Genomic DNA, 13700 nt, shown 5'->3' with positions numbered 1-13700 from the left:
TTTACCAGAAATTAATCAGCGGTATTTTCCTCTACTCTTTTAAGATCTGTAGTGACGTGTGAAAATCGAAGGGGACAGTTCTTTTGCTACTGGTTTCGGCCCGTCACTCTCATTTTAGAGGAGGAAAGCACTGACAGATGAGTAATGGTTTTCATCTTCCAGTCGTGAGTCGAAGGAAAAAAAAATATATCTGTTAATTTTTAAGTGTTTCAGGTGCTTGAGCTTTTGAAAAATAAGATCAGAAACGGTTGTGAATAGATTTTTAGAATCAGCAAATGAAAAAAGATAAATTGGAGCAGATGGACAAGTCAAGTCTAAGAATGCTTAAGTTTTTATGTCAGTGCTCATTTTAATCATGTCATCATCATCATTATCAATATCGATATTTTGCCATCATAGGAGGACTCAGGGGCGAATTGATAGGGGTCTATCGGTACCCTTTATCTATTTCTATCACTTTCAACGAACTTAAAAAGTTCGTTACTGAATTTTCTCTCTCTCTCTCTCTCTCTCTCTCTCTCTGTGTGTGTGTGTGTGTCTGTCTGTCTGTCTGTAATTCGCGATTTTTTTAAAAATTTTGAGCCCTCCATTCGATATAGCATCGAAAACTACCTGAAAAAATGATGGAATTTTTCATGGCACTCTTACCGTTCACGAGATATTGGCCAAAAATAGTTCCGATTTCGGGAGATTTAAGGAGCCATATCTCGGGAACCGTAAGTCATAGAGAGAGATGATATTGGTGTTGATCAATACCTAAGAAAATAGTTAACATTTTGGTACCAAATAGTAACTGGTGGCCACTGGCCAACTGGAAATCGTTTCCCAGATATTGGCCAAAAAAGTTTTTATTCGGGAGGTTTAAGGAGCCATATCTCGGGGACGGTAATAAGTCATAGAGAGATGATATTTTGCGAATTTCTGCGAGAAACAGAAGAAGGTGAGGATAAAAAGATTTACATGTAGGAACAATCGCAGTTATCCTTCCCGTTTCATCTCTCCATTTTTTTAAAGTTCGTTCTGGCAATGCTCTTGGGGTATTCTCAACTTCTTTTTGGTGAAAATATAGGTAGATTTTTTTTACAATTAGTTATAATCTTTTCGGATGCAGAGTAATAGAGGTAGTATTGTACGCTTCAAAGTTTGGACCCCTTTCAACAAAAATTTCTGTTAGCGCGTCTGTGAAGGCTACTTTTTGTAAACTAAGAATCTTCAATGCACCACGTAACAACCCACAGTTTAGGGGGAAAAACCATGGCAAAGTATAAGTTTGCGGATTTTAAGGCCTCATCACTGCAAAATTAAAATACCGCTAATTTTACAGTAATTATGTGATATTTTTAAATAGATAAAACAAATACAAAGCAAATATAAAAGTCCTGATTAGGTACAACTACCGTGCAATACATCTTACCAAAATAAAAAGGGTAGACACTTGACAGTACTGAGACAACACAAATTATTGAAGTGTGTTACGATTTACTCAGGTGATAAAAGTTTCTATAGCAAGTTCTCTATATAAACATACGTATATTTGTAGCATATGTAGACTCACGTGAAATCTATTCTACTATACTTTATGATAATCCTTCGTGTTTATAAATATTTTGATTAAAGTATTCAGTCAGAATTTCCTACATTATGTATTTACTTTGTAGTCAACTACTATTACATATTATCAATATTTATAATCGTTTCATAATGCAAATATTAACAAACATTACTTAAATATATTTATTCTTCGTCGCATTATCGTCGATAGAAGTGTCATTTCATAATACTAACAAACAGCCTACAATTAACTATACTCTATTTCTAGACGCATTGAGAACGCAAACTATTACTATACAACATCTATCATCTTTGAATATCTCATTTACCAAGATCTGTCAAAATGTCAGTTGATTTTGTGTTAAGCCACATTGCCACGTTAAATGAATCTTGTAGCTGTCATAAAAAAAAAAAAAAAAAAAAAAAACTTGCAACCCGATCTTTTTATTTACTATTTAGATGTTACAACTTCTTGAAAGCAAGAAAGGTATTTCCACCTATGCAGCACTGCACTCTAGTAGACAAACAGTGAACCTCATTAAAAACGTGTATTTTGGCGTACTTCCCCTCCCTGTCCAAGAGAATCCGTTGTTTCGGAAGCGGCGAAACTGGTTTTTCTTTTATGTCAGCGGGAGGGCGATAGCAGGTAGCAAGCAAGACGTCCCAGAAAGTTGAGTATCGTTCAACTCCTTGCAAGATGGAAAAAATGTTTTATGACCGTTTCAAGAATATGTGTACACGGTAAAATATGGTAGGGTTTCAAGATTTTTTTTATGACAGCTACAAGTTCTAATATGACAATGTGGCTTTAAAATTAGAGTAGCATCTTCTACGAATACATTTTCCTGAACAATTTGATAAGTTAATTTAGAGTATAGTAACTGTTGAAGACTGAAGATAGGATAGATCCTATCATATTAAGCTGACTCATTAGAATCCTTCACGTTCCTATACAAAACTCTTTTCAATATAAATTATAGCAACAACAAGAATTCCAAACCTCTCCTGACTCTCTCTCTTTCTCAAACCTCTTGATCTAGGCGGTAACTTGTGGGGGTCAGGGAGGGCAACTGAACCCCAGCGAAGCTCTCCACTGTTGGAGGTGGTCCACTTTAAGACAAAATGTTCTTACTCCATATACTATGCGAACATGAAATTATAAATGAAGCATCAAACAGGTTCACTACATTACATAGTGAAACAAAAGAGCACACAAAAGGCAAGTAAAACAAAAATAAAATCGTGAGCCCATTTCAGTAAAAAAGTGTTTACTATTAGGAGTCCTAGAAATAATATTTATTCGTATGGCTTTGAGATTTGTTAAGGGGGTAGACTACTAAATATTTTTGAAAAACTAATAATTTTTCTTTTGCCCATTTTTCGTAAGTGGAAAGAGGTAATAAAATGTAACTTACTACAATAATAGATAATGTTATTCTACACCCAAAAATACGAATCGGAAGAATTTTCAGTGTTGCCATCCATAGAAATTACAGTGTGACCAGAATTTGAATTACTCAAAAATATAGATAAAGGCAGCGACTAGAAAAATAAACTCAACGGTAATTGATGACTCATCATGCTATTTACCTTTCTTGTTTACTACTTTTTTAAAAATGTTTCTACTTATTTTGCAATAACTTATTTATTTTGTAATAATTTATGTAAGTTTCATAAAATAAATAGAAATGTTATTTAAAAAGTAGTAAACAAGAAAGGTAGACAGCATGATAAGTCATCAATTACCGTTGAGTTCATTTTTCTAGTCGCTGCCTTTACCTAGATTTTTGAGTAATTCAAATTCTGGTCACACTGTAATTTCTATGGATGGCAACACTGAAAATTCTTCCGATTCGTATTTTTGGGTGTAGAATAACATTATCCATTATTGTAGTAAGTTACATTTTATTACCTCTTTCCACTTACGAAAAATGGGCAAAAGAAAAATTATTAGTTTTTCAAAAATATTTACTAGTCTGCCGCCTTAATATTATCCCCTTAATTAATTTGTCATGTAGGGACGGGTCCGGTCCAGGGACATGCGGAAGGCCCCACAGGTTCCGGTGGCCCACAAAGAGTAAGAGAAAGATGGAAATAATCTGTTTTCGAATTTTGCGGGAGGGCCCAAAAAACATTTTCTAGGGGGCCCAAATATCAATGCTGCCCCCCCCCCCTCTAGAAAAACATCTAAGTTACGGTGCTGCTCTTGATTGGCAGTAGTATACAAGATAATGGAATTAAAGACCTCGGTGCAAGAAGGGGACAGATCCAATTTTACAATAATTTCAGGGTTGAAAAAAACTATTTACATTTTTTTTCACTTTAGCCTCCAAATTTTCGTAAAGGGCTTTTCCTTATGAAATGAAATTAATTTTACAAACATTTTCGGCTAAAATAATACCGTATATAAATTTAACATTTAAGAAAACATTGAAGATATTGCTGAATTGTAGCTGTCCCCTTCTTGCTAATAGGTCTTTAATTATAGTTAATTGCATTTCTATTCCCATTTACTATACAAAGAAGTAACTGTATGACTGCAGATATGAGTCTAAGCAGCCTCTATTAAAGTTTTATTACATCAAAATCAATTGTACTAAATAGTTAAAAATGTATTGTAGTAGTTACAACACATACTGTAAGTGAAGTGGTACGGAAATGGATCCGAGATTGCCATTGCCTGTGTTGTCATTGACATATTTAAACTCTTCAATTGTTATTTTAAAGAAAGGACCTGATACTGGCAGTTCATGTACTTTACATAAACTACATATTATCAAAAAAAAAAAAAAAAAAAAAAAAAAAAAAAAAAAAAAAAAACATAAAAGGGTCTATTAAGAGTTTGACTAATGCATGATGTTATCTTACATATTTAGGAACCCATTAGTGAAATTAGAAACGATTTTTATCGAAAAATGCCAACAACCACTTTTCCGCAGGATTGTCCAAGCACATTAGAGGAAATCAAGGTAAGACAGAATTACCCTCTCGTAGCTTCATTTCTCCTAATGTGTTTGGACAACTCTGCGGGAAAATCATGGTTGGCCTTTTTCGATATAAATTGTTAACTTTACTAACGTGTTTCTAAATACGGAAGTTAGATCATAGTTTAATCACACTCTTATAACGACGCAAAAAGTCTAAAGTAACTCTGATCAAAGTATTTTAAAAATGTATTAATGGTCAGCATAAAACTCTGCTACTTAGATGTACACCATTTTCCCTGGTTTCTCCTGCTAACTCTGTAAAATACGGTTGATCAATTGTTTTTATATATTTTGTTTCGAGTACCCATATCTACAGAGCGAATAAAAAAAACGATTTCTTATTTTTTTCGTGATCGATGCCATTCTTATATATAATCAACAGTTCTTTAATTTGCGATAACGGAAAATTGGTAGATGAAAATAGTTCACTCGATTTGTTCAACAAATCAGACATATTAATATACAGGTCAATTTAAGGTACATCCCTAGAAATAATTGAAAAATTGTAATTCTTTCACTAATTTACTTCTTATAGTCTTCCAAAAGATGTGCGTTGAACATAAATGTACTTCAGTTAGCATAGATAAAATTCAAGAGGGGCCACCAGAAGTAATTGTAGAATAATTAAAATTCTTTCTTTGCGAATAAATTTAGCGTCCCAAAGTATTATATAAAAACTACATTGCAAAAAAAAAAAAAAAAAAAAAAAACATAAACCATTATGTGCTAGGTGGCCGGTGAAAAGCATGAATGTTATCTAATCGAGCCAGGGCAAGTCGAAGCAGCAGGGATGTGAGGTATTGCAAAGATGTGTCTGAAAGTAGCAAGTGCGCCAGGAGCGGTGGATATGCACGTACATGAGGGTACTTAAAACCATTGGGTCATAGCAGATAAGAGTTCCTATAGCACTTGTAATGGTTTCATTCTAGTAATGATACACTTCTAAAATAAAATACAGTTTGTGTATATTCTGCAGAAATTTGTTCCTCATAAACACGTCTTTCAATGTAGAATATTCAATTTTACCTGTAAATTTTGTAAACTCTGGTGTGCCTAAACTTCACCTGCGCCCAAATTTTAATAAAGTAACATGAATAGACAAACTAACAAATAACAAACTAATAATAATAATTAAATCGAAACAAATAAATTCAAATTCTCGGGGGAAGCAGTAACTCATGGAGATATTTGTAGCAGACAGTTACGACGAGTTAAAATTACTTGATGCATCACCTTCAGTTTGGAAGAGATGGAGAAGGTCAACAGTTGATAGAGCTCATATTGAAACCGGAAGTAGTAGAAAGCAACCATTTCTGGTTTTAATTTTGGTCGCTATAGAGCAAAAACGGTAATAGATAGCAAGAAGTAGTTTCCAGCAATTGATTAAATATTCCAATAACATATTCCATCCTTAATTCTCCCCTTAATACATCTCACTCCCACTTAAAGCCTTAAGTCGTAGAAATTAACTAGAATTTCTGGCTTCAGCATTGACCTACGTAGCGATAACTAGAAGTGTCACCATTTCATCTCCTCCCTGGCCGCTAATGAGGGCTTAAATTTGACTTAAACCGCAGCGGAAGAGTCTATTTATATGAGCGACCCGAAAACTGGATTCGACACTAATAACAGGCCTTTTCGATCTCTCATATATGTCACCTCTCCTACTCAACCTAGGTGTGATATGGTGTTTTATCTTCACTGGGGAGCTAAATTTGAACTCATAGGACATCAGAATTGCCACCAATCAGCTCATGGAACAAAAAACTATGGATTCGACAGTAATACCGTTCATTTTCGATTATTTTAATGTCAGCTCCTCGCACTCCCTACTTAGGTGTGCTAGGGAAATCGTACCCTGACAGAACTCTTTACCAGACTATAAGTATTATATGTACCATGTTTGGCTAAAATTGCTCCAGGTATTCCAGACTTATGCTGGAACATACACACACACACGAACATATACACACGTTTATATATATATATATATATATATATATATATATATATATATATATATATATATATATATATATATATATATATATATATATATATATATATATATATATATATATATATATAAGGCAAGGCTGAGGGAGAGATTGAGTAAGGTAAGTGAGTGATGATGGAATTAATGGAATAATAATGTGGAAGGAAAGGGAAGTACCCCGAGAAAACCCACCACAAACTTACTTGGACGGACATCGAACCAGGGTCCCCACGCACCAGAGTTAAGCGCTCTACCACTGAACCAATGTTCCTCCATTTTAATGAAAAGTCTGCAGTAATCTCTCAGAAGAATTTTCTACGTAAATGAAATATCGAGTATAAATACAGAAAAATCTGAGCAAAATAAACGCTAATTCTTATTAATCTGTGTTTATGTTTCGGCAAATATAATATCATTTCCTTCATTAAACATATTATCTGATTAAGAAATCCAGGGAGAAGTTTTAATATTGAAACCTCTGTCAACAAGAGCATTATACTAAAACAATGAAAAGGTTCGTCTGTATGCTTTAGTGTGACGTCTCAAAGCAATAGACGTTCACGTGCTGAAGCTAGTTGCTTATGATAAACATGTCGAGTTAAAGAAACGCTGCTCAAATTACTAGCAATTAATTTTTCTTTTCTGAAAGCTTGTCTATTTTTTGGAGTTGTTTGAACCTTTGGGCGACATGTTCCCTATGTCTTGAACAGATAAAATGGGACTTCTTCCAGCCATCGACTCAAGAGCAGCTTCCTTCCTCTTTTGATTTATTGCTCTGCTGATGAAGATAAAGATTTTGCAGAGAATTAACCGCTGTTTCAACAACGGCTTTTGGAGCTTCAGTCACTCCTCTGGTTTTAGGGATTGCAGCGAATAAACTTCCTGGCTGTCGATTTGTTTTTACTTTTCTTATTTGCATATGATTTACGAGCTATAAACAAACGATTTTATAGCTACACTGATTCTCTGCAAAAATATCCAACACCCTGTTGTGTTGTGACTTCGTGAGAAACAATGTAGCATAAGTTCCCTGAAAACTCAGTTCGACGTTCTTTACCCATAATACCTTGTGCCACAATGACGGAGGCATAGTGCATCTACCTCCAGAATAAATTTCTCAGAAAACTTTTCGTGATCTCCACATCTTAAGCAAACAGAGTCTGGTGACAAAGGAAAACGAATTCTCCATTTTTGTTCTGCAGCTGATAAGATCAGGATTCGCCTTCGTCGCTTGTGATTAGCACCTCACAAAGCATAAAACACTGCTCAAAGCAGCGGAACGAGTCTATGCTCTTGTAATTCCCTGTTTCACGTATATACATGCTGTTCACAATATAAATATATCTTGATTACATTTAATCCTACTCGATAATTCACTAGGGAATAAAATCGCCATTATGAAATTAAGTGTATATTAAAATTTTCATTACCGTAATTTGTACAATATTATTATCATTTAGCGAAAAGGAAATATCAGATATCCACCAATGAATAGCTCTCATTAACGTGAACAAAACGATGTGAGTCTCGCGCAGGATCGGCCCTAAGCAATTTGTCACCCCGTGTAATGGCGTCATTTACCGCCCAATCCCCCTTTCTCCAGAAAGAAAGAATCTTAAAAGCCACTATTTTAAATATGCCACCGCTATCATGAACAACGAAGGAAGGGAAAGAGCACCCGCACTCAGAAAAGCCTAAACACTACAAATACAATTTCGTTGTGTATGCTTTTTTCCCATAAATAATAATCTATTATGTTAGTGAAAGATAAAGCAAACACTCCTGCAGAGGAAAGATGTTAATCCTTTTTATATAATTCAATACCGAACTTCAATCTCAATATATCAGTTTACAATTCCAGTGCAACTAGCTCTTTTATCTTTATTTCTTGATTTTCCTTCTATATCTGTTAAAAGTTTTTTAAAAACTTGTCTCCGCCTTCAATGATAAGGAACTTGTTTGTGACAAAGACAAGATTAGTTATCACAAAACTGTGATAACTAAGTGGAAACAGGTGTTCGCTACTGTTCGAGTCGAGTTGAGTTGAGTTTAACGTCCCTTTCAGCAGCGATTCTATATAGACGGGACCTACTGATTAACGTGGAATCCGAACCACATGAGCTACCACCGGGAATCAAACCCCTGTCTCCCACACCAAAGGTGCGTACGCTAACCACTTAGCCATTAAGGAGCTCCGCTACTGTTCGAGAATTGAGTTCTTGTATTTGACAACAATCAAGCAATTCATGGTGGGATTTGTTTGACCATTTACTTTAGCACTGTCCATGTGACCTTAAACTAATGCGACCTAAACATGATTTATGAATGTAGTATTCAAACAGAAGGCCAGCTTAGTAAATTTAACTACCACCATTATGAAGCATGTTTGCAACAGAAATATTTATTTTAAATAATATGGTTATCACGGATTTTGGCACCCTGTGCAAATGTACGTGTTGCACATATAGGAAAACCCTGCTCTCGGGTAGGTTTTTTTTTTTTTTTTTTTTTTTTTTTTTTTTTTTTTTTTTTTTTTGGAGAAAGTCAAGAAAAGCTTATTGTAAATCTAAAAACTTCGTTGTTGCACGACAACCACGTCAGCTTTTAAGATGAGTTTATACCATCACCAAACTTGTCATTGACTGGAAGACGACAGAAAAATGAAATGAAATCTTTAAGTTTTACGTCCCACGGTTATGCCGGTTACGCTAAAGGAGACGGTGATGATGAGAGATGAATGAAAATGGTGGAATGAAGAAAGTGGGAGGAAACGGGAGAACCCCGAGAAAACCTACGAGCACGGTGTTTGTCCACCACAAAGTTCACTTGGCGGGGGCTGGGATCGAACCCGGGACCCCAAGCACCAGAGGTGAACACTCTACCACTGAGCCACCGGGCCCCCATGGAAAGACGACAGAGTATGTAGTATGGTCATGATGAGATATAACCCAAAACTATGGTTAACTCTTGATCTTAAATTGTTGCTAAGTGTAATATTGTTCAAAGATAAAATATCAATCAATAGCTCAGATTAAACTGCATAAAATGATGTTGTACTGTCTTACTTTCTACTCAAAATTGTTTTGCGTTGCTATCGAACCTCGATAACTCGATTTTTTTCACATTCTCTTGAACTTTCCATAACATACATTCAATGTTAAAATAACGACTATAAGTCAAATGTTTAAAAATTACATCCTCGACAACTCGAGTTTCAATGGTTTCATAATCTTATATAAAAACATCGTAACCTTCGTATCTGCAAAACTCTACAAGTTGAAAGTTTATCCTCATAATTCGAATTTCTCTTGATGTGACCTCAATAACTCGAAGCTATAGCTTTATGCTTTTCCGCAGTGGCGTGTTTACGATTTTGTTTCGGGGGGACTTTACCAACTTTATTCCTGGAAATGTGAAAATTCTGCAAGATATTTTATTTACTTTAATATAGAAAATACAATTTCAGGGGGGCTTAAGCCCGGAAGCCCCCTTAAATACGCCACTGCTTTTCCGTAATTGTCATTGTTGGTAATGTGTACTGTAATTGTGTTTTACTCATGTGTAGACATGAAAACTCCACCCCCCCCCCTCCAGAACAACCAAGTTCAGTATTTAATTTAAGAACTTCTACACTTTAATTCTAGAGTTTGAAAGAATAAAACTTCGATTTATAAAGGTTTTAATGAGGATCGCGAAGCCTCGGTGTCTCGAATTTTTAATCTGGACACCTTGCTAACTGGAACGTTGATGACACGAAAAACTTGATAAATCAAATTTTGTTTATACCCTTCAGCTTCCAGTCATGGAGGTCCCACTGTATTTGTTACAAGCAAATTCTCAACCTAACCTAACCTAACCTAACCTAACACATATGTTCCGTTTCCTACCCTCCCCCCTAAAAGCCATAACATCTTATTTTTTCATTCTATAAAAATTGGCAACCCTGCATCCGGATAATTTTTCAACAACGTCGTTGGATTGACGTAAGAATCATTGGGTGTCAGGGATCTGATTCCATTAGTGTGTGACGCTTGTTTATAGAGTGAGGAAGATAGGTGATATATCAGTGTCTGACAGGGGTCAGATTGTGATTGCCATCTTGGAAACAGCGCGACTTCTCGGATGAATGTGTTAGCAACGGTCAGGCGGTACCCTCAGTGCCGAGCTATTGGTAAATGCTATTAGTCACTGATAGGTAGAACCAGTAGAACGGCAGTGCCCAGTGAGCTGAGGAGATGTGATAGTGTAAAATGAGCGACCTCTCTCATTTCCAAAGAGTGCAAATTGTTAGAGCTGGGTTATATGGTACTAGCAGGACGAAAGAGAGGAACAGTGTCCAAACTGAGGATGGAATACAAAAATCACGACAAAATCACATCGGCGAAGAGGAATAGTAATCGGAAGAAAATCCTCAGTGACAGGTCACTCTGCATTAGATTGGATTGTCACTCAGAACCATCGTGCGACTGCGGTACAAGTGACGGTGAAACTCAAGCTGCACCCCCTACAACCTATGTTGACATTCAGAATCTACCACGAATTACATCGTATGCTCATATGGAATCGAATTTTATGGGCGAAACCGCTGATATGGGACCAATTAGCTTTAGCATGACTCTAATGGTGCTGTGAACATGCAAGAAGGACAGCTGATGACTGGAAACTTGTGATATGGTTGGATGAGTCATCGTGGTGGACACACGCCGTGGATGGATTTTCTGACTCATCCCGTCTCTTCTCATTTCCGTCATTTTACCATTCTCATTCATTTCATCATCATTGTTTTCCTTAGCTTCGGTGCATAATCGTCGGATGTTACAGTTCAAAATAATGATAATAACCTATGTATGAAAAATGTTACGATTATTTATTTGTGGTTAACTTCTTTCCACACTGAAATCTCGGAAACCACGATCTCTGGAAACGTACGCAGAGAGGTTTTCCCTGTCGTTTCCAAAGTTTTTATTGGAATTTCTAGAAAGCATGCTGTTATTTTTCTATTCAACGTTTCAGCGGTCGTTTTGAACCCATAAGATTAAATTATTGTGGCTATGATGTTGGTAACGATGATATCCTTGTGTTAGGTAACCAGTAGAAGAGATATGTATAGCGGGTTACGGACATTTCAAGCGCTTTGCTTTAGCCCATATTTAAGTTTTATACGCACCTGAGCTCAATAAAATTTGCACCCTTTAGTATTTGCTCATTTTTAGGTATGTGTAAGCCTAGAACTAAGGAATATGACTGAGTCCACTTACGACCAGCAGCGGGGTGGTCATATAGAACCAAAGCGATGGATTGCGACGGCATCCAATAGGCAATAGCCTCAACTTCTTCTACCACGACTATCGTAATGACAAAACTCAATTCCGGGATGGCACAAACATTATTTCAATATAGATGCCCCTTAAACTCCTCTCTCGTAGACTGCCTCGTCTCTTCTCTCCGCATACCATATTTCAATCTCCATGTTTTTAAAATATCGATCCCGGGCCTGTATAAGTGTAATAATATACGAATCGAAATAGAGGCCACAATCTTTGAAAAATGTTTACAAAGAGTATACGAGATAGAAAAGTTTGGCATCGCTGATTTAGACTTTTTCAAATACAGCGTTAAAAGCTATTTTACAATGGAAACAGTAACGTCCACATTCCGAAAAGGGAATCCGGCAGGACCTATGTATTGAAGATAAAATTTCAGTAGATAGAATTTCGGATACGGAGAAACATTCTCGATGAATCTCAATCAAGGAGGCCGGCCGAAAATTAGAAACCTCTTGATTGCGATACACAAACTTCTAAACGTTGATATGCACTCGTTTCACAGGCGTCAATCCCATCGGGGACACAGAGGACGTGTCCCTCCCAATAATTGTTAAACGGATTTCAACCTCCCTCCCAATATTTCAAGTGTCTTAGGTCAACTACATGATCCAGAAGAGGCTCACCATGTAGAAGTATGATATGTCCACAAAACATGTTAAACAAAGTGGATATGAAAAAATTAGCCCAAAAATTTGTTTCCAATTGTAAGAATAAAATGGAAGTCAGTTTTTGACCCTATAAAGGTGAAGGTGAAGTACAATATAAAGTAAGAAATTGTTTTTGTTTAGGTAGTGAGTAGCAAAGAGAGTTTAATTTAGCTAAAGAAAAAAAAACATAATTTCCAACTAATTTTTTAACTCTCGTACATTGTTGAGCCTCATTTACATTAGTTGTAGACTTATAGGAGTAAAATCTGCTTTCAAGACTTTACTCTTTCTGAGTATTCACATCACACCGCCTTTTATCATTATATTATTTTTGACATACACTTGGTATCATTTAAGTAACTAAAATTGCAAAATAATGTTAAATTTTAGTGTTTCAATAAACAAACAAACAGTAAAGTATGTCTTTTTTTTTAGTACCACATTAAAAAAGTAGACATGAAATCTTTGAGTTTTACGTCCCTCGATTATGAAGGTTAGGCTAAAGGAGACGGTGATGATGAGTAACGTACCGGTATGAAATGGTGGAATGAAGAAAGTGGGAGGAAACGGGAGAACCCCGAGAAAACCCACGCACACGGTCTTTGCCCACCACAAAGTTCACTTGGCGAGGGTTGGGATTCAACCCGGGACCCCAAGCACCAGAGGTGAACACTCTACCACTGAGCCACGGCGGCCCCTTAAAACAAGTAGACTATCAAAATTAAAAATAAAACAAAAAATGAGTTTTTGTTAGCTTTTTAAGTCAAAAATGCTTTAAAATGCAACGCACGAAGATATTTTTTTAAAAAGTTTCCGGTGAAGGACCCCCGAACCCCCTGAGTATTTCATACACCCCAGTTCCCCTGGTAGTCTGTCACCCCCCAAAGTTTATATGCTGCTGACGCCAATAGCTAGCTTGGTGTTGAGAAGAATGTGACTATAACTTTACTGTTAAATAATCAGATGAAAAAATATGAATGAATGCATTCCTAACCATTGGTTCAGAGGTTATACAGTGAGGAAGGCCTAATATTCCATTAACTTCCACTTCCGGCGCCTGCATCTGCCGGGATCTTTACGCTCGCTTTCGGTTCCCGTTACGTTTCCAAAAATCTTACGCTTCCTTAGTGGCACGAATAGAGACCTACAAATCAAACACATATAATCCAAGTGAAGTTAACGGCTAATCCTA

The sequence above is a fragment of the Thermobia domestica genome, chromosome 9, assembly GCF_964235325.1.
Source record: "Thermobia domestica chromosome 9, izTheDome1.hap1.1, whole genome shotgun sequence".
NCBI classification, from domain to species: domain Eukaryota; kingdom Metazoa; phylum Arthropoda; class Insecta; order Zygentoma; family Lepismatidae; genus Thermobia; species Thermobia domestica.
The sequence above is the reverse complement of the archived record's forward strand: the minus strand, read 5'-3'. Positions refer to the sequence as shown.